Source organism: Chrysochloris asiatica, unplaced genomic scaffold (assembly GCF_000296735.1).
Source record: "Chrysochloris asiatica unplaced genomic scaffold, ChrAsi1.0 scaffold00154, whole genome shotgun sequence".
NCBI classification, from domain to species: Eukaryota; Metazoa; Chordata; class Mammalia; order Afrosoricida; family Chrysochloridae; genus Chrysochloris; species Chrysochloris asiatica.
The window spans coordinates 1172459-1194494 of NW_006408672.1; positions in this window are offsets into that span (position 1 = coordinate 1172459).

Here is a 22036-nt window from a genome sequence, read left to right on the forward strand (position 1 = left end):
CCGCCAAAGAGATGATGAAGCCCTATCTCTGGTAGCTGTGAATATTTGGAATAGGGTCTTTGAAGATATCACCAGTTAGATTAATATGAACTCATATTAGAGTAGGACGGACCTAACCCCATCTGAGTGGTGTCCTTATAAAAGAGAAGTCATAGAGTAAATACAGAAGGAAAACGGCCATGTGAAGATGGAGGCAGATTAGTAAGATGCTGTTACAAGCCAAGGAATGCCCAGGATCACTGGTCACCAGCAGAAACTGGGAGAGAGGCATGGAAAAGCTTCTCCCTCAGAGCCTCAGAAGGAACCAACATAGCCGCCATTCTGCTTTGGACTCCCAGCTTCCAGAACTGACTGCCACTTTGTGGTATTTTGTTACAACAGCCCTTGGAGACTAAGACATGATCCTTCCTCATAGTCACTCACCCCAGGGGGTGAAGAAGCCTGGGATGAAATGGTAGAAAATTTCAACCATACTTTGTACTCTTGGGGACACTGTAGAAGAATCAACTCTCCTTCAGGAGGACCACAGGGATGGTCTGAACTCTTGTGATAACGAGGGAGAAACCACTGCTAAAGAGTTTCCTCTCTCACAAACTGGAAACCAACTTTTGAGAAAATGCCACTGTGAGGGAAATTCCTTATTGCATCTTTGAGTTTAACAACATTATGACTATTAGTCTCCTAACTGTCAAGTCAGTACCAATTCATGGGGACTCTATTTGTTCCTGAGTAGAACTGCTTCACTGGGTTTTCTTGACCGTAGTCTTAATGGAAGCAGATTGCAACACCTTTCTTCCGTGACATTGCAGGAGGGGTTCAAGCTACCAATCTTTAGGTTAGTAGATCAGCACAAACCATTCCATCACCCAGGAACCTACCTGACTATATAAAAACACAAAATACAAAAGGAGCCATGGGAGGGACCTGGAAATTCACACCAAGGAGATCAGAATCATCAGCAAGAAGGTGTTAACGGTGGTGTCCATGATGTAGTGAAACCTGGAAACAGTCCTAAATGTCAGACACTCTGTCTTAACTCTGTGAGTCTGGGCCCAGCAAGTCAACACTCTGTTTTGTAGTCAATACACGTGACAATCACAAAATCCTCTAGAAAAATTGGAGTGCACACTGATCACAAGCTTGTACGTGCCCAAGATAACAGCTATGAACAACCATGGGGGAAACAGAAATTGCTGCATTAGATGGAGGAGGGTGTTGGTATCAGTTTTTAAAACAAAATTGTTGGGGTAAATGCTTCGTTCTGGTAGTTGTTGCTCTGGGCAATGCTGTCTCCTGGCACTCGTTGCCTTCACTGGACCTCCTTCCAGGACCTCTTGAATGACAACGCATACACATACAAGTGTTCTTTACTGAGAAGTCAACCAGCTGTTTAACTAACGTTCGTTCCTAACTACCTTATTATTGAGCTCAAAGTGTGGTGCTGTAGAATCAGTACTGGACTTCAAACCACAATGTCAGTAGTTCAAACCCACCAGCTGTGCCTCGGAAACCCCATACAAGGTTGCTATGAGTCAGAAATTGACTTGACAGCACTTAACAACAAAAACCTTATTTTTGTGCAAACAACACATGCATTATACATTTTTGGGTTTGTTTAGGGGGTTTTTGGTAAGCTGTGCAGCCCCCTCTCCTATTAATTTCCTCTGCACACTATGGGTGTTATACACACATTCATATTACTCATGTGGGTGCGTTTTTTACACCTTTCATCACTTTGCAATCCCTGTTCCATAAAACGCATTGCTGTTGTGTAAATTCCAACTCCAGTGACCCGGTAGGTTAGAATAGAACGGTCCCGTATGGTTTTCAAGGCTGTAATCTTTCAGCAGCTTAGCACTTAACCACTGTATCTCCAGAGCTCCATCCCATCAAGCAACAGGCAGGGCAACATAGGGCAGAGTAGACCTGCTCCTTTGGGTTTCTGAGACTGTAAATACTTACAGGAGCTTATCGGCCTCATCTTCCTACGACAGAGTGGTTGGTGGGTGGTGCTGACCCTGTGGTTAGCAGCCCAAGGCATTATACTGCACCACCAGAGCTTCTGGTCCATGTTGTTATTGTTAGGTACCATCCAGTCAGTTCTGACTCCCAGCAACTCTATGTTCAGCAGAACGAAACACCACCCAGTCTTGGGCTATCCTCATAATTGTTGATATACTTGAGCCCAGTATTGCTGCCACTGTGCCAGACCCTCTCATTGGGGATCTTGCTTCTTTTTGCTGACCCTCCACTTTATCAAGCATCATGTCCTCCTCCAGGTCCCTCCTGAAAACATGTCAGAAGTATGAGAGATGAAGTCTGGCCATCCTCGCCTCTAAGAAGCACTGTAGTTGTACTTCTTCCAACACAGATTTGTTTGTTCTTCTGGCAGTCCAGGGTGCCTTCAATATTCTTCCCAACATCATAACTCAAATGCATCAATTCTTCTAAGGCTTTCCTTATTCATTGTCCAACTTTCACGTGCATGTAAAACTACTGAAAATACCATGGCTTGAGTCATACACACCTTAGTCCTCAAACGGACATCCTGTTCTATGATGTTGTTGTTAAGTACCTTCAAGTCGATTCCAACTCATAGCAAGCCTGTATAGGGTTCCTGAGGAGCAGCTGGTGAGCTTGAACTGCTGACCTTGCAGTTCAAACCGACCTTGCAATCCAGCAGAAAAACCCATAGCACCATATCAAGACTCCTGTTCCATAGTTGAGTTTATTTGTTTCCTAGGGCTGCCTTAGCAAAGTACTACAAACTAGAAGGTTTTAAACAAAAGTAGTGTATTGTCTCATAGTTTAGAAGGTTAGGAGTCTGAATTCAGGCTGTAGGCAGGGCCATGCTCTGTCAGCAATAAGAGAAAGACACTTTCTTGTCTCCATTTCTGGTAGTCCCAGACATTCATTCCTTGGTTTACGGAGACATCACTTCAATCTCTGCCTCAATCTTCCCATGGCCACCTTCACTCTATGTATCTTTTCTACTCCTTTATAAGGACACTACTCAGGGAAGATTAGGGCCCACCCTATGTAATACAATCATCATGCTTAATTTAACTGATAACATCTGCAAAGCCCCCATTTCAATACAAGATCACACTCACAAGAAGTGGAGATTAGGATTCCAACACATCTTCTGGGGAAATGCAACTCAGTCCATGATAGTGGAAAGGAGCAAAGCTTTCATCCTCCACAAACTCCAAGTCAATTGTGTCCAACAGAGTGAGGGTTCATTCCAGAGGGATGGCTTCCTATCAGAAATCAAAAGTACACTTCTCTCTGTCTCAGGAAGGCTACGGAGATGGCTAGGGGTTGGAGGGTGGGCTCCAGGAGCCAGGGAGGTCTGGACTGCCTGGCTGCACCACATGACCCTGAGGGAAGATGAAGTGGCCCCCAGTTTGGGGGGTAATTACAAGGTCATCTGCCTGAGAGAGACTTAATGGAGTTTCTAGGAAATCTCTGCACAAATAGCCCAACTTCAAAGAATAAAGGAAAATTGTTTTTTTTTCCATCTGGCAAATTCAAACTGTGGATCCTTCAGGCCCAGACAACTTCTTTCCCCAGATAGATTTGGAGTAATTTTCTCAGGCCAAAGCCCACAGACTGACTTCAAAGTGGCCTGCTGGACAGGGTCCTGGAGGCCAGCTGTGCCCCTGCTCTTCTGGGATCCAGTTTCCTCAGCGGGACCCTGGGACCTTGTCTGTCAGAGTGGGAAAACAGCCCCTCCTAAGGATGTAGAGTGGGTCCACATCCCACTCCACCCCATACTCCACCCAGGGGAAGTGGGGTCAGCACCTGGCTCTCCCCTCCTCTCCTCTTCCTGCTCTCCCAGCCCCTAGCATCCCCAGTCTTTTGAAACGCTCTGGGTTACTCATAGTTGGGGGCTAGGAAGGACCCACCACCCAGTCTGTGGTCCCCAGTGACCTCACTTCTTCAAGTCTTGAGCAAATAAATGGCCTGGCCCCTAGGGAGTCCACTGCTCAGAGCATGCCAAACTGATGCCCAAAGCCAGGCCCTTAAGAAGTTCTCCAACATTCTAGCTAGCCCCTATGCTCTGTGAGAATCCTGTGAGGTTCTCGGTAGACCCCCTAGAAGCCAGCCAAAGCTTTAGGACCCCTAGAAGACAGGATGGTGCAGTCTAGGAAGGCTGGCATGTGTCTTAGTGGTCTTTTCTTCAAGTCTCCCTCAGTGTCAAGGACCTAGGACCTGCCAGTTCAGAATGGCACACTGTGGCCAAAGCCAGCCACAGTGACATGACCAGCAGAAAGCTTGAGCGGGGGCCAGGCCAGGCTACTGCTCTTGTTCAGGAGCCAAAGGGTGCCACCATAGCTGGCGAGGAGGATGCCCACATCTGACAGATGGATAGCAGAGCACCAGGCTGTGGCCCCTAGGTAAGCCATGTTCTCTGCCTCCCCAGATACCTCTGAGCAGTCACAGGTTCCATGCATTCATTCATTTCTTAAACGCCTGCAAGTTCCACTGTGGGAGCTTCAAACTCTTCCTCCCCAAGGATGACCCTCCAGGACTCGCTGACATGTTATGTCAACTGTGGAGACAGTTGTAATTCTGGGGCCCTGGGCCTGCAGAGTTCCTGGACACTGTTCCATCTCCTTGTCCCCCACAGCTCCTCCTCAGGGACACCCTTGAGGGGCTGAGACCCATGAAAACTGTTGTTACTCTTACTGTCTAACCATTGTCCCTGCCTCCCCAGAGGAGACCACGGAAGAGATGGTCCTCATGCGCATAAAGAAGCTGGGGCTTTCAAACACCTCTCTCTGTTTCCCAGATCCCAAATCCAAAAACAGTTCAGGAGAGACATCCTGCTGCCTCATCAGGCTTCAGCCTCTTCCCATGACAACGCAAGCCCAGTCTGTCCATTCTCTACAGGCTACCTGCTACTTGCTCAGCCCAGTGAATTTATCAGCAGCACTGTGGACTAACCCACGCTGTGACAAATCTTACCTTCATCCACCCACCTACTTCCTAGAGGAAAGTAGCTGACCCCAGGCACAGCAGGAGGCTGTGGAGAGGCCAGCTCCTACTTCCACACACTGGGGAGAGAGGCCTCTTTCCGGTGTGAACTGACCTTTTAAATCGGCAGCCACCCCAGGCTTGGTAGAGAGGAAGAAACTACAGAATCTCTGGTGAGGTCTGAGGCTGAAGGGAAGGAGCACGGCTACTCCGCGAAGTAGAAGGCCAATGAGACATAGAGACTGGTTGCCAAGGAGGCACAATTCATGCCAAACTGCCAGAGTGACGTGGCCTCTTTTTCCTTCTGTTTATTGTCCTTGCTTTTTCTTGGAACAAGATATAGACATGCTGCTTGGTCATGCCATCGAGGGAATGGGAATAAAAAGAGAAAATGTAAAGGTACATTTGATTAAACTAAGCTTGGAGCCCCACCGGGTGAAAGAAGAGATAGCCAACCAAAGGCCTTTGGTGGTGGTGGCTATGTGGTCACTTCCAACTCATAAAGACCCTTGTTGAGGATTTCCAAGGCTGTAGATCTTTACAGGAGCAGAAAGCCTTATCTTTCTCCTGCAGAGCAGCTGATCACTTCAAAATGCTGACCAGTTGCCCAACACATAACCCACTATGCTACCAGTATTAATGCTTACAAAAAAAAAAAAAAAAAGACAGTTGTTATTAATTGCTGCCTTGTCAGACTGATGCATGGCAACCCCATGCACAATGAAACACAACATTGCCTGTTCTGGTGTCATCCCAAACATAAATTCAACTGCTGAGATCCATAAGATTTTCATGGGCTGATTTGTACACGTTGATCCCCAGGCCTCTCTTCCCAGTCCATCTTAGTCTGGAAGCTTCACTGAAACCACTCTGCATTCCAGCAACACACAAGCCTTCAATGAGGAACAGGTGGTAGCTATACATCAGGCGCATTTGCTGGGAACTGCACCCTGATCTTCCACATGAAGGGCAAAAAATTTACCACTGAACAGACCAATGTTCTTTTTTTTAAAAAGTACACATACACTGAAATAATGAATGGCAGTGACGATGCTTAGGATATCAGGTTCTCTGGATTGCAACCCACGGCTTCTACAGACAAATTTCCCATTTCTGGCTGGGATTTCTAGGTCAGTGCACTTTCCCACATACCCAATGCTTTCCCATAAACCTGCTCCCCTTGGGTGAGGCCTCAGCTGCCAGGAGTAAGGAAGGAAGGGGAAGAAGAGAGCAGAACAAGAGAGGCAACAGCTGGGCAACCCCAAGAACGCCACAGAACTACAGAATCACCCTGGTGACCAGGTGCCACCGTGCTATCACCCAAGCTCTCAGAGAGAAAAACTACTCATTTCTGTCTGATTCTGACTCATGGAGGCCCTATGCACTGCAGAGTAGAACTGTCCATAAGATTTTCTTGACTATAATCTTTATGGACACCTACTGCCAGGCGTTTCTTCCACAGTGCCTCTTATAGGTTCAAACTGCCAGCCTTTAGATTAAAAGTTGAGTACTGTGGTATAGTGAATTACTTAATCCTAGTCATAATCTTTGTGGTGGTACTGGTTATGTGCCATGGAGTCGGTTCTGACCCATAGTGACCCTGTACAAGTTTTCCGAGGCTGTGAATCTTTACAGGAGCAGAACGTCTCATCTTTTTCCCACGGGACAGCTGGTAGTTTAAACTGCAGCCCGATTCGTAACCATTTCTCTAACAGAGGTCCTTCATATTCTTTGTAACTTCCACCAAATGACCTTTTCCTGATGGGTCTGGGTAAGAGGAGGAGGGCCACGGAAGATGATGCTAGGATGATATGATTCAGTTGTGAGTGATTATTAACAGGGCTAATTGTAACTGCAGAAACTTGAAGCAATGAAGAGATTGCTCAGTTGGCCATCCTGGATCTCACTCCCATCAAGGAAGAAGAACCAGGAATGAAGTACATCCTTTGGACCCCCAAGACCTCTGTACATTGAACTTTTATGATCCAGGAGACAGACAGCTATGGCACAAGAGTAGAAGCAGAGGAACACGGCAGCAGAACAAAGAGCCAGAGCACAAGACAGAGTGCCACACTTGCCAGCCCGCAGGACAAGTAAAGCTGAGTGCCTCCAGGCAGGAGGCTCACTTGCAGAGTGCGGAGTATCTAGGCCCTTAATCGGAGAGCTAAGTTTGCTGACCCATGGTGCTAGAGCTGGGCGTCTTCAGGCTGAGGCTTATGGCAGAGTAGCATTTATCAGCAGCATTAAAGGAGCTTTGTAACATTGCCCACGCAGGACAGATGCAAGGCCAAAGAGCCAAGGATCAGGAAGAGGCCTAACCACGGGCATGACTAGGAGCAAACTGTCCTAACCATAGAACTGCATCCTACACATTTCTGATTTTGAATTGTAACGTGTTAACTCCCCTAATAAACCCCATAATAGTGTATATGAGTCTGTTAGTTCTGTGTGCCCACTGCAATGGATTCTCACATCCAGCTGAGAAATAGAGCGTGCTTGGCAGGGATGGTTGGTGTCAGAATTGGTCAGGAAGGTTGAACGGTAGAGGTGGCTCTGACCTTCATGTGATAGGAATCAGCCTTGGGCTGATGTTGAGTTTGGGTCTCCTTCCCCCTTGTGAAGTTAGAGGAGGGTCAGATGCTACCTCTACATCATTTTTACATTTGCAAAAAAAATCAGGACAGAAAGAGAAGCCAAGTACCTAAAAAGGCAACAAAAAAAAGAGAAAGAGGAAAATAACTATAAGGGAATTTTAAAAAATGTATCATGGATTGAATTGTTGTTAAGTGCTGTCGAGTCGATTCCAACCCACAGTGTCCCTGTATAGTGTTTATGAGGAGTGGCTGGTGAGTTTGAACCACCAACCTCGCGGTTCAAATCATCTTTGCAGTCCAGTGCATTAACCCACAGCGCCACACCCCAAAATTTGTGTCGACTTGACGAGGTCATGATTCTCCGTAGCTTGGCAGTTATGTAACTTGCAGTTATGTCATACAGATCCCTGTGATGTGATGTTATATGATATGGTAATCAGCTGCTAAAGAACTAAGAGTGGATATTGTTGTTGTTGTTGTTAGGTGCCATCGAGTTGGTACCGACTCATAGCGACCCTATGTACAACAGAACGAAACACTTCCAGTCCTGGGTCAACCTCACAAACGTTGCCACGCTTGAGTCCATCGATGCTGCCACTTTGCTAAACCATCTCACTGGGGGTCTTCCTCTTTTTCTCTGACCCTCCGCCTTACCAAACATGATTTCCTTCCCCAGCGACTGCTCCCTCCTTACAACATGTCCAAAGTTTGAGAGACGAATTCTGGCCATCCTGGCCTCCAAGGAGCACTCTGGCTGCACTTCTTCCAACACAGATCTGTTGATTCTTCTGGCAACACCCTTAATCCCATCACAGCCCTGATCTGATACAAAGGGAGCATGGCCTTAAGTGCCGTCAAGTTGGCATTTATATAGCAACCCTGTACAGGGTTTCTGAGGAGCAGCTAGTGGGTTTGAACCTCCAACCGTGCCATTCAAACTGAATTTATGATTCTAATGCTTATCCTGCAGTGCTGCAACCCCTTTTATCCTACAAGAGATAAAGCTGAGAAAAGTGAGCCGGGTAAGAGGGACTTCTTATCACCAAGAAAAAAAAGCTGGGGACAGAGGGAGTCTTTTGGATCCAGGATCCCTGTGCTGGGAACCACATAGGCCTACAGAAAGATTGAGGCAAGACACATGAAATTAAATTGGATGTTAAGTAGACACAAAGACCTTCCTCCTAAACTGTGAACCAACAGAAAGAAAGCTTTCCCCTCAAACCAGTACTCTGAATTCAGACCTATAACCTCCTACACTATGAGAGAGTAACTTTCCATTTGTAAAAGGTGCCCACTTGTTGTCATTTCTTCATAGCAGTACTAGATAGCTGTCATTGTTATTAAGTGCCATCAAGTCAGTTCTGACTCATAGCTACTCTGTATGGAGTTTCCAAGGAGCAGCTGGTGAGCTTGAGCCACTGAGCTTATGGTTCAAACTGACCTTATAGTCCAGTGCTTTAGCCTACAGTAACACACCTGGACTAAGATAACTAAGATGGAGCAATATGGAAGACCAGAAATGTTGCTTCTTGTCAAATATTTCTAATAAATTAAATTTTGTAAATCAAGTCCTAAGTGAGGATTTTAAAGTGAAAATTTCTAGGGATCCTATGGAAAGAAGAGGGCTCTGTCAGGAGGAGTACTGGATTCTGTATTAGTGAGGATAGAGGTTAGTACAAAGCAGCCCCATGCACAGTAACTTAAGCAAGGCAGAGTGTTTCCTTTGGGTAAATGTCCTGAGATTTGTTCCAGTGCACAGGGGACTCAGGTGCCTTCTGTCTTAGTCCTCTATAACGTCTTGACAATGCTGTTTCCATCCTGTAGTCCAAGATGGCTTCTCCTCCTCCTTCCTTCACATATTGTTTCCAGCAAGCAGGAAGGGACAAAAGAGGGAGGGAGGCAGAGTCTTGGTCTTTACAAATCTCTCTAGAACTTGCATTCACCCTTCTGTGCATATTCTGCTGGCTTCAGAGGGACCAGGGATGTTGTCTTTGGCTGGGCAGCTGTGTATCCAGAAAGGAAGAATAGATACTGGTTCACTCCACCAAACATGCTCAGATAAAATGACTTCCTATGCCATTATGCCTGAGCTGGTACCGGAAGTGCCTATGTTCAATGAAATCAGGAATTTCACTAATCCACAGAGACCCAGCTGAGGCCAGGAGCCTGAGGGTAGGGAGGACTCATGCCCAACTCTCCCTCCACCAACCATTCTACTACTGGCTTTTGGAAGCTGGGGGCATTAGGGGAACCACAGTAGAGTGGGCCCCACAGGCAGGAGGTCAGGCTTCCACCTGTCTCAGGTCAAAAAAAAAAAAACCCAGAGGCCTCAAGAGCCATCCCCAAGCTCTACAACAGCCAGCCAGGGACGAGAACCCACCAGGACTCAGGAGCACGATCTTCAACTGAGAGCATGGTACTTTAGGACCACTCTAGGCCTGGGACACTCTTTGGGGGAATTTTCAGGAGATTTAGGAAGAGATAATGGCATAAGAAACTGCCATGTGAGAGAAATAGATGAAAACAGCTATTTGTTGTTGTTAGGTGCTGTCAAGTCACATCTAATTCATACTGATCCTATACACAACACAGCAAAATCCTGCCTGGTTCTGCTCCAGCCTCACAATTACTGTCACAATTGAGCCCATTGCTGCTACCACTGTGCCGATCCATCATGTTGGGGGTGGGGAGTAGGGGTCTTCCTCTTTTTTGCTGACCCTCCATTTTACCAAGGATAATGTCCTTCTCCAGGGGCTGGTGGTGGTGGTGGTGGTAATTATGTGCCATGAGTTGGTTCTGATTCATAGCGATCCTACATAGGGTTTCCGAGGCTGTAACTCTTTACGGGAGCAGAAAGCCTCATCTTTCTCCCGCAGAATGACTGGTAGTTTCAAACTGCTGACCTTGAGGTTAGCAGCCTGAATCATAACCACTACATTACCAGAGCTCCTTTTTCCAGGGACTAGTCCCTCCTGATAACATGTCCGAAATATGAGAGAGGAAGTCTCATCATCATGGCTTCTAAGGATCATTCTGGTTGAACTTTTTCCAACATGGATTTATTTATTCTTCTAGCAGTTCATAGTACTTTCAACATTCTTCTTCAACACCATAACTCAAATGTATCAATTCTTCTATAGTCTTTCTTATTCATTACCCAACTTTCACATGCATGAGGCAACTGAAAATATCATGACTTGGGTCAGGTACACCTTAGTCTTTAAACTGATATCTTTGCTCTTGAACATTTTAAAGAGGTCTTAGGCAGCAGATTTGCCAAATGCAATACTTCATTTGATTTCTTGACTGCTACTTCCATGAGTGTCGATGGTGGATCCAAGCATAATGAAGTCTTCGACAGCTTCTATCTTTTCTCCATTTATCATGATGTTATTTACTGGTCCAGTGGTGAAGATTTTTGTTTTCTTTACATTGAGCTGCAACCAAGGCCCTATTTTCTAATTACTGACCCTTCCTCTTTGTCTCCAACTTTTTCATTCTAATCGCCAGTAATTATCAATGCATCTTGGTTGCATGTTTGATCAATTTCAAGCTAAAGACGTTGGTATAATTCTTCAATTTAAAGATCAGTTCTTTAGTGGTGGGTTTGAACTGCAGACCTTATGGTTAACAGTCAAGTGCTTACCCTACAGCACCAATGTGGAATTATCCTATCACAGACAACATTGTATTTCAAGATAGATCTTGAAATGTTTTTTGTGATAATGAATGCTACACCATTCCTCTTGAATTTGTTGTTCCTGGCATAGATTCAAAATGGCCAATACCTATCCATTTCAACTCACTAATTCCTAGGATGTTGAACTTTATGTGTTCTGTTTCATTTTTGACAACTTCTATTTTTCCTAGACTCATACTTTGTACACCCCATGTTCCAATTATTAATGGATGCTTGCAGCTGTTTCTTCCCAATTAAGCTGTGTCCCATCAGCAAAGGAAGGTCCTGAAAGCATTACTTTGTGTTGTCACAGTCAACTCTACTTTGAGGAAGCAGCTCTTTCCCACTTGTATTTTGAGTGCCTTCCAACCTTATCTTCCAGCGCCCTATCTGACAATATTCTACTACTATTCATACTTTTCATCTTCTAGCACTATATCTGACAATATTCCAGTGCTATTCATAAGGTTTTCAGTGGCTAAAGCATTCAGAAGCAGTCCACCTCTCCTTTTCCTAGTCTGTCTTAGTCTGGAAGCTCTGCTGAAACCCGTCCAACCTGAGTGATCCTGCAGATATTTAAAATACTGGGTGGAATAGCATCATAGCAACATGCAAGCCACCACAGTATAACAGACTGACAGGTGAGTATTGGAGGGCTATTTATCATACCACAATATGTGGAGAATATGCAAAAGCTTAAGTTATTTGGAAATCACCATTGGGTAGCTTTGCTTGGCTTTGGGCTCAGAGAAAGCCCCCCTCTGAGACTGGGTCAGAGGGTTGTGTGCTTCAACTCAGGTTCCACTTGCACTCCAGCACGCTGACCACCCAGGAAACTAGTTAACTCCAGAGCTGGTGATCACTCAGGGCCTGGAAAATGCACAATGAAGTAGGGGCATGTGATGTAGTCAATTAGTTAACATCTCTTTTAGGCATAGTCTTTGTAAACTCCCACCTGTGTCTGGGTAAGAGAAGGTGGAGAAGAATGTTGATGTGTTGTTATATGATTCAACTGTGAATGATGGTTAACAGGGTTAATTGTGATTGGTCCATTTTGCCATCCTTCAGGGTATAAAATAAGTCATCTCAGAAGCAGAAGTGAGGATCTTGCTACCGGAAGAAAGAGTCAGGAGTAGAAATGTCCTTTGGACTCAGATCCCTGCACACTGAAACTTCTTGATCCAGGGACAGAAAGCTGTGACACTGGATGAGTTTCAGAGGAGTGATAGAGGAACAGTAGAGGTAGAACCAAGAGCCAGAGGATAAGACAGAGCTATGGACTTCTCAGCCCACAGACCAATGAATAAATCACTGGTCTTGCAAAATTCTATCATTTGATCTCCAGCATCGTTTCTATCACCAAAGCCATATTTTCTAACTACTAACCCTTCCTCTTTGTTTCTAACTTTCACATTCCAATCACCAATAATTATCAATGCATCTTGGTTACGTGTTTGATAAATTTCAAACTGAAGAAGTTGATATCATTCTTCAATTTAAATATCAGTGACTTTAGTGGTTGGTGCATAAAATAAAGCTGAAAGCCTATGGACTGAGACTTATAGTTCATAACAGAACAAGACCTGCTGGTGAGCATGATTGAGGAGAGGCAGCTGTCCTGACTGGAAGAATTGTGCCCTGAGCATTTTCTGACCCTGAATTGTATCCTGTTCACTTCCCTAATAAACCCCATTGCTGTGAATATGGTGTCTGAGTTCTGTGTGGCCACTGCAATGAATTATCAAACCCAGTTGGGTAGACAGTGCTGTGGGAGAGATAGTTGGTACCACTTGTTACAAGGCAGGATGGAGGGTGGCAGATGGAAGGACCTCGATCCACTGGCAGCTGGACTGCATGCCCCCCAGCCCTGGTCCTACTCAGCATCACACACCGCCCCCTTCACTCCTTACACCCTCACCTGCTACCTTCATCTAGCTCAGAATTCTCAAAAGGGGAACAGCAAGTGTGATAACCTTGAAAAGGAACATTTGGAAGCTCTGTGTAGACAGAGTAGTGTGAGTGAGAGGAAATGGGGCTGGAGAGATAGGCAGAGACCAGAAGATCCTGCAGAACCTTCCAGGCTACAGAAAGGAGCTTGGATTTTCATACTAAGACCAATAATAATAAATTAAAAAAAAAAAAAAAAAAAAAAAAAAAAACTAGTGGAGGGTTTTGAGCATCATTTCATTAATTTCTAATCTATGAATCACATATAAGATTGATAAGTCTATTCACTTGTTGACATTATGTTGCCTAGCGTTTCCAAGGAGTAACTGGTAGATTTGAACCGCTGACCTTTCAGTTAGCAGTCCAGTGCTTATCCTACAGTACCACACCAGGGTTCCTCTCTATTCACTATGAGCCAGGAATTCTGAGTGTTCTGCAAATACTATAATGGCTCTGGCTTCTGTTTTATAAAGATACATCAAAGGTGGTTTTCATGGAACTTATATCCCAGCCCCTCCGGAGAGTAACAGTAGAGATCACAGCCTCTTCTGAACGCACATATTTTATCACAGTGGCTTCCTGATGTGCTGTTTCCTCTCGGACTCCTGATTCTCCAACTAGACCTAAAATTCCAGGGCTGGGTGACAGGCTCAGTAGTGTGGAAATAGATGTCCAATACCACATGCAGCCAGGTGGGCCAGTCAGTGGAGAAAGGCTGGCCTTTGCACAATGTTGACAACAACAACAACATCACTGGGATGTATGCAGTATCCACAGTGTGCCAGGCACTGGGTTGAACACATTACAGCAACTCACTTGTCTCCAGCACCTCATCCTATAGATGAACAAGCAGAGGTCCTACTAGGTGTGTAAATTGCCTTGAGTCATGCAACTAGAAAGAATTGAAGCCAGGACTCCAGCCCAAGACAAACTGATTACAAAGTCCATATTCTTAACCATTAGGCCAGTTGTTCTTAATCTTCAGTAGTGTCTTATTTTCTTGGTGCTGCTGTAACAAAAATAACCACAGGTAGGTGATTTTAAAGAACAAATTTGGGGTATACAATTCAATCCATAATAGGCACGTACACCCAACAATCATCTAGGAGTTGTTTAAAATGCAGATTCCCCAGGCTCCACTTCCACAACTTGGATCCTACAGATCAGACATAGAACCCAAGAATCTGAATTTTGAAAATCCCCAGAACAAATCTGAGACTAGCCATGCACTGCCACAGAGTGTGCCTGATGGCAGAGACCCTGCAGCCTTTCTGTTCCCCTGGATGAATCAGAGAGCCAACAGAAGGACTCAACCTGCTAAAAATTCAGCTTGACCTGAAACACTTACTGAAGATAGTAAAATACTACAACCTTTAGTATGGATTACATTTGACGGTGAAGAAAACAAAAGTCCTCACTACTGGATCCACAAAACTGACAAATGAAGAAGAAATTTATCAGCAACCAATGTCTATGGAAGTAAGAGCTGAGACATCAAATGGCATTGGGAAAATCTCCTGCAAGGAGCCTTTTTAAAGTTTTGGGGGTTTTTGTTTTGTTTTGTTTTTGTTTTAAGTTTTTATTATGAATTGAGTGACATGGGAGAACATCAGTTTTACACTCATCGTTTCATTGCAAAGATTAAAATCCCCTCTGTGCATCTTCATTCAACAGTATTTGTTGAATTTGTTGAACAATTTGTTGAACAGCATTCCCTCTGTTCCTTTGTCTTTTTTTCGGGGGCAGGGAAGAGATGTACCAAAAAAAACCCACTCAGAAATACATAATAATTTAAACAACCAAAGGGCACATTCTGCAAGCCTGAGGTATCTTTAAAGTTTTAAAAAGAAAAGGTCATCACTGTGATGAGGTGAGACTGACCCAAGCCAGGGTCTTTCCAATCAATCACCTCTTATGCTTGTGAAATCTGGACACTAAAAAAAGGAAGATAGAAGAGTTGCTGCATGCATTCAAAGTATGGTGTTAGTAACAAAAATATTAAATATACTGTAGACTGCCTGTAGACTGCCAGAAGAATGCACAAATCTGTCTTTGTTGTTGTTAAGTACCATGGAATCCGTTCCAACTCATAACAACCCTGCATGGGATTTCCGAGGAGCAGCTGGTGGGTTTGATCCACCACAGCGGTCCAGCACTTACCGTATAGCACCACGTCAGATACGCCTCAGTAGTGAGGAAGGTGAGACTTTGAATACATCATCAGGAGAGACTAGTCGTTAGAAAAGAACATCGTGGTTGGTAAAGTAGGGGGTCAGTGAAAGCAAGGGAAATTCTCAATGAGATAGATTGACACAATGGCCACAAAAAGGGGCCAAGCAAACCATCGATCCTAAAAATAGTACAGCTGAGCAACACTTCCTTCTGTTGAGGACAAAGGCTGCCATGAGCCGGAGCTCAGCAGCAGCTAACAATGACATGAAGTTCAGAAACCATTGTCAACGCAATGAGACGTCTGGTAGGCTTGGAGCCTATTTTATTACAAAAACATTATTACAAGTATATCAATATTGCTTCTATAATAAAGGAAAGCCCATAACTATGACTTTTATAAAGAAATTAACTCCTCAGGCTTTGCCTAGGCCCAGTTGAGGGTAGTAGGGTGTGTTGAGAGTGGCAAGAAATTCTTCATCTATTTTCCTTCCCACAACATCACATAAAACATTTGCAAAGTGCCACCAGCCTCCCTGTCTCTGACCCTCTCCATGCCAGCCTCACTAGACAGCTATATCCAGGTAATCAGGCAGGTTCTAAGGCCTGGACAGATGCCTTTGGGGAGCCAAATGATGGTGGGCACCTCAAAATGGAAAGGATAAGGAGACGGTGCCTGAAGTTGTAAGCTTCATGGACACCCCTCCCTGCCACTGGCTGCTTTCTGTGCAGTCTCATGACTGGCGCCATGACTGTGCAACGAGCCCCTTATGGCAGAGACCCAGCTGCTGAGTCTGTCTCCCTCTACCCAAGCAAATGCAAGCAAATCCACGAGAGCCAAAATATGACCTTAAATACATCCCACCTGAATTTAGAGATGATCTGAAGAACAGATTTAATACATTAAACACTAAAGACCAAAGACCAGATGAGTTGTGGGATGACATCAAGAATACCATGTAGGAACAAGCTATATGAATGGTTGAATGTGAAGCTGATGATGTGCCCTGTAAACTTTCACTCAATGCAAAATAAAAACATTTAATTAAAAAAAAAAAAAAGAAAATACAAAGACTTGGGCCAGATGACTTTAGTCCTCAAACTGACATCTTTGCACTTGAACACTTTAAAGAGGTCTTATGCAGCAGATTTTTCTAATGCAATATGTCATTTAATTTTTTTGGCAGCTCTTTCCATGTGTTGATAGTGGATCCAAGCAAAATGAAGCTTTTGACTACTTCAATCTTTTCTCCATTTATCATGATGCTATTTAGTGGTTCTGTGGTAAGGATTTTTATTATATTTGCACTGAGCTACAACCCATACTGCAGACTGCTCTCTTTGATGTTCATCAGTAAGTATTTTAAGTCCTCTTCAATTTCATCAAGCAAGGCTGTATCATCAGCATATCACAGGTTGTTAACGAGTCTTCCTCCAATCCTGATGTCACGTCCTTTTTCATGTAGTTCAGCTTCTCAGATTATTTGCTCAGTGTATAGATTGAGTAAATATACTGAAAGAATACAACCCTGGCATACAACATTCCTCAATTAAAAAAAAAAAAAAAAAGAATACCATGTAGGAAGAAAACAAAAAGTCATTGAGAAAACAAGAAAGAAGGAAAAGATCAAAATGGATGTCAGAAGAGACACTGAAACTTGCTCTCCCTCATAGAGATGCTAAAGCAAATGGAAGAAATCAGGCAGTGCAAGAGCTGAACAAACAATTTCAAAGGTCAGCTCGAGAAGACAAAGTCAAATATTACAACAAAATGTGCAAAGATCTGGAGTCAGAAAACCAAAAAGGAAGAACACGCTCAGCATTTCTCAAGCTAAGGGAACTGAAGAAAAACTTCAAGCCTCGACTTTCGTTATTGAAGGATTCTCTGGGAAAATTATTGAATGATGCAAAAAGCATCAAAAGAAGATGGAAGGAATACACAGAGTCACTGTACCAAAAGGAAATGGTTGATGTTCAACCATTTCAAGAGGTAGCATATGATCAACAGCCAATGATACTGAAGGAAGAAGTCCACGGTGTATTGAAAGAATTGGCAAAGAACAAGGCACCAGGAACTGATGAAATAAATATTGAAATCTTTCAAGAAATTCAGTGCCAATTGCTATCCAGTTGTCTCAGAGCAATTCCATGTGTGTCAGAGTAGAAATGTGCACCAAAGGGTTTTCAATAGCTGATTTTTCAGTAGATCTCCAGGCTTTTCTTCTAAGGTGCTTCCAGGTCAGCTTGAACCTCCAGCCTTTCGTTTAGCAACTGAATGTGTGAACTGTTTGCACCACTTTACATCAATAAGATCGATCCAGCTAGAAGCAAAGAAACACATTTCAATTGATGTCGGTAGCCTTCTGGCTGCGAAGTGGACAATCTCTGTTAGACTTTTCTCCAAATCTCCCCTGCCCCCTGCATGGTTCCCTACAAGGACACCTCGGGGAGCAGGCATCCAGGCTCCCAGCATGTCCTTCAAGACTCACAGCCTGGTAATTGACAGACAATGACAGACTGGCTGCCTGGGAAGGGGGTCCTTCAGCACCAGCTGGCTGCAACTGAAAAGAAATTAATGGTCTTTTCTGCAAAGACAGCAGCTAATTTCCCTTCCTGCACTATCCAGGAGCTTATTGTCTCCCTTTATGTATGGGTGGAAGGATCCGTTTAGAAAATTGCAGCCAGCTAAACCTCTCCATCAAATCGCCTCCCCTCTGAGAAGCCTCATCTGGAGCCGAGGACTCCAGCCCACTGGTCTCCTGATGCGGGGCCTTTGGCAGCAGCAAATGGAATGGTCTGCAAATAGTCCTTTCAGCTGAGGCTTCCATATGACAAGAAGAGGAAAGATTCCACTTAACCTCAAAGAAAGGGGAAAACAATTTTTTCTCCAGAATTATAGGATGCCAGAGTTTCTTTCAGGTAAGTGACTGAGACTCCAGTAGCCCAGGGTGGCCTTGAATGTCCCCTACCTGCTAAAGGATTTTGACATTCAGCAAATGAGGGAACAGAGCTTTGTTAGAGTGAGTAGTCCTGGGAAGGGATGGCCCTGGAATGTGCTCATGAAGAAAGGGGCACCCTGGGTCCTGAGGAGGCTGTAAAGGAAGGTCTGGGTACCCCACTGGAGGGAAGAGTCCAGAACAACAGAGAGGCCCAACCAGTGCTAAGACCAGAGAGGAGGATATAAGCAAGGAGAGAGCTGGGAGGAAGTAAAGGTCTCCTAATTATCTTCTCTCACTGCTGCTACTCTTTGAGATAGTCTTAAAGTTCAACAAGAAACAAATCCAAAATATTGAATCTGAACTTGGCTTTTGACTATGAGAATGAGACAGGATGTTTCTTCATTGTGATTACAGTCTACAAAGACCTTTCATACACAATGAGGATAGAAAGTAGGAGAAAAGATTGGGAATTTGGAGTCCTGAGTTTAGGCTGGAATCTGTCTCAGCCTGACTCTCTCATCTGTAAAGTGGGTATCTTTGCAGCAATCTTGGTGGTAGAGCTGTTGAAGGAGTATCCAAAGTCACCAGCATGATGGCTTACCTGTCAGAGACACCCAATTGGTGAATTGTAAGGATTCTTTTGAGGAGGGGGCTGTATATATTGAGGGATGTTGTTGTTGTTATTAAGTGCCATCGAGTTGGTTCCAACCCATAGTGACCCTGTATAAGGTTTCTGAGGAGCAGCTTGAACCACCGACTTTGCAGTTCAAATAGCTTTGCAGTCTGGCACATTAACCCACAGTGCCACACCAGAATTCCGTATTGAGGGCTAGCCCCCCCCGCCCCCAAAAGACATGTCTACATCCCAACCCCTAGAACCTGTCAATGTGACCTTACTGGAAAAAGAGTCTTTGTAGATGTGACTAAGGATGCTGATATGAGATCCCGGATTACCCGGTTGTTGTTGGTGGTGGTGGTTATGTGCCGTGGAGTCAGTTCTGACCCATAGTGACCCTGTACAGGGTTTCTGAGGCTGTAAACCTTTACGGGAGCAGAAAGCCTCATCTTTCTCCCATGGAGCAGCTGGTATTTCGAACTGCTGACCTCACGGTTCACAGCCCAATTCGTAACCACTATGCTACCAGAGCTGTTAGGTGTCATCAAGTCAGCTACAACTCACAGTGATCCCATGTATAATAGTACAAAGCATTGCCCAGTCCCGCACCCTCCTCACGATAGTATTTTTGAACTCATTATTACAGACATTGTGTCTGCTGTTTCTTCGCATTTTGAGTCATGTTGCATCAAAAAAAGAAGATCCCCAAAGTTTCACTTCATCTACACCATTAAGGTCTCCTCTAATTTGAGGAGGCAGCTCTTTCCCAATCTTACTTTGAGTGCCTTCCAGCTTGACTGGCTCTTCTTCTGGGACCGTATCAATACAATGTTTGGCTGTTACTCATAAAATTTTCACTGGCCAATATTTTTTTCAGAAGTAGAACACCAGATCCTCCTTCCTAGTCTTAGTGTGGAAATTCTGCTAAAGCCTGTCCACCATCAGTGACCCTGCTGGTATATGAAATACTAGTGGTAGAGCTTCCAACATCGTAACAGCATACAAGCCACTTCAGTATGACAAACTGACAGAAGGGTGATGGATTACCCCCGTGGGCCCTAAATCCAATGATACCTGTCTTTATCAAAGAAAAAGCAGGAGGAAATTTGAGACAGAGAGAAGAGAAGACACTTTCTCCTTGTGTTTCCTGTTTCCATTCCTCATTTGGTGATAACCCTTTTGAACTTTGTCCTTGGATACTGCCCTTTTGGTCTCAAATGGCTTATTATTCTCAGTGCACTTCTCCCCAGTGTTATTCTTCCCTTTATTTTACTAAGTGTCCTTGAGTGGGTTCCAGTCCATAGCGACCCTGTATAGGATTTCTGGTGGGTTTGCAGTTAGCAGTCCAGTGTTTATCTAATAGCCACACCAGAAGTGTTCCCCTTATGTTGTTGCTGTTGTTAAGTGCCTTTGACTCGGTTCCAACTCATAGTGACCCTGTAGAGGGTTTCCGAAGAATACCTGGTGAATTTGAACTGTCAACCTTTCAGGATAATCACATTAATTTGAGAAAAATAAATTCAGGGACTTGTCCCAGGCCCTAATTCAGGCCAAGGAGCTGTGGTAGCATAGCAGTTATAAATCGGGCTGCTAACCTCAACAGTTTGAAACTACCAGCTGTTCCGCGGAAGAAAGATGAGACTTTCTGCTCCCATAAAGATTTACAACCTTGGAACCCCTGTATAGGGTCACTGTGAGTTGGAAGCGACTTCATGGCACAAAATTACCACCACCAATTTAGGCCAGTGAACCCTGTGAACAACACGTGATGGCATGAGTGCTAAATATCATAGGTCACACCTAGCCCCTCCCATCCACATACCTATCATTCTTGTGACCCCTCCCATCCTAGGGTCCAGGATGCCCTGGTCCTGTCACATTCTCCTGCTCCTCTGGGCCATCTCTGACTGATGCCTGGGAAGCTGGGAAGCTGACTCAGACCCTCCTTATTTGTGCCCATGGTGGGAGAGGGGGTTACCGGCTACCAAGTACCAATGTTGTTGTTTAGTGCCATTGAGTCAGTTCAGACTCATAGTGACCCTGCACAGAGTTTCCAAGGAGGGACTGGTGGGTTTGAACTTCCAACCTTGTGATTCAAACCAACATTGCAGTCCAGTTCTTTTCCTAAAGTGCCACCATCATAACAAAGTACCACAAACTGAGTGTCTAAAAACAACAAAAATGCACTGTCTCACAGTACAGGAGGCTGGCAGGCGGAGGCTCAGGGAGAACTGTTCACGCCTCTCTCCCAGCTTCTGGTGTCCCTTGGCTTGTGGCTGCAGCATCATTTGGTGTCCTTTCTCCTTTTCCCTGTATCTGTTTCTCTTATCCTGTTTTATAATGACACCAGTCATATAGAATTAGGACCCACGCTACTCCAGTAAAAGTGCCACAGTGGCTCTAAGGACTAAGCTCTCAATTTAAAGGTTAGAAGTTTGAACTGATTCGGCAATGTCTGGAGAAAACTTTACAGGGCACTTCTACTCGGTCACTATGAGTCAGAATTGACTAGACAACACCGAACAACAGCTACACCTGGGACCTCATGGAAACTCAGCTGATAGCATCTTCAAAGGCCCTATTTCTAAACCAGGTCATTTTGGGGAAACTAGAGTGACAGAAATGAGACAACCAAAGCAAATTAAAGAGAAGGTTGACACGTTGTGAAAGCTGCAACTAATGTCACAGAACAATTTGTATAAAAATTGTCAAATGGGAACCTAATTTGCTTTGTAAAGTTTCACCAGAAACACAATATTGTTTTTTCAAAAAGTTTCACTCTGGAGACATAAGTCAACCTCTAACACTATCCTCAAAGCCATTGGATCGTGGCTTTGAGACTTAGTGGACCAACTTAGAGACACACAAGCACAGCTCAAAGCGTCTTATTACAACACTGTCACCCCTGCTGCACTTCCGCCTCTTGACTGACGTGACATCTGAGGACAGAAGTCCCACCTTTGAGCCGGACTTAAGGGCTGTAGCGCAAGGAGATTCGTGTTTAACTGCGACCACACAACCACCACTCGTCTGTCTGTCGTGCTGTGGTGGTTTGAATTACTGTGATTCTGAGGGCTATGCCACTGGTATTTTAAATAACCAGCAGGGTCAC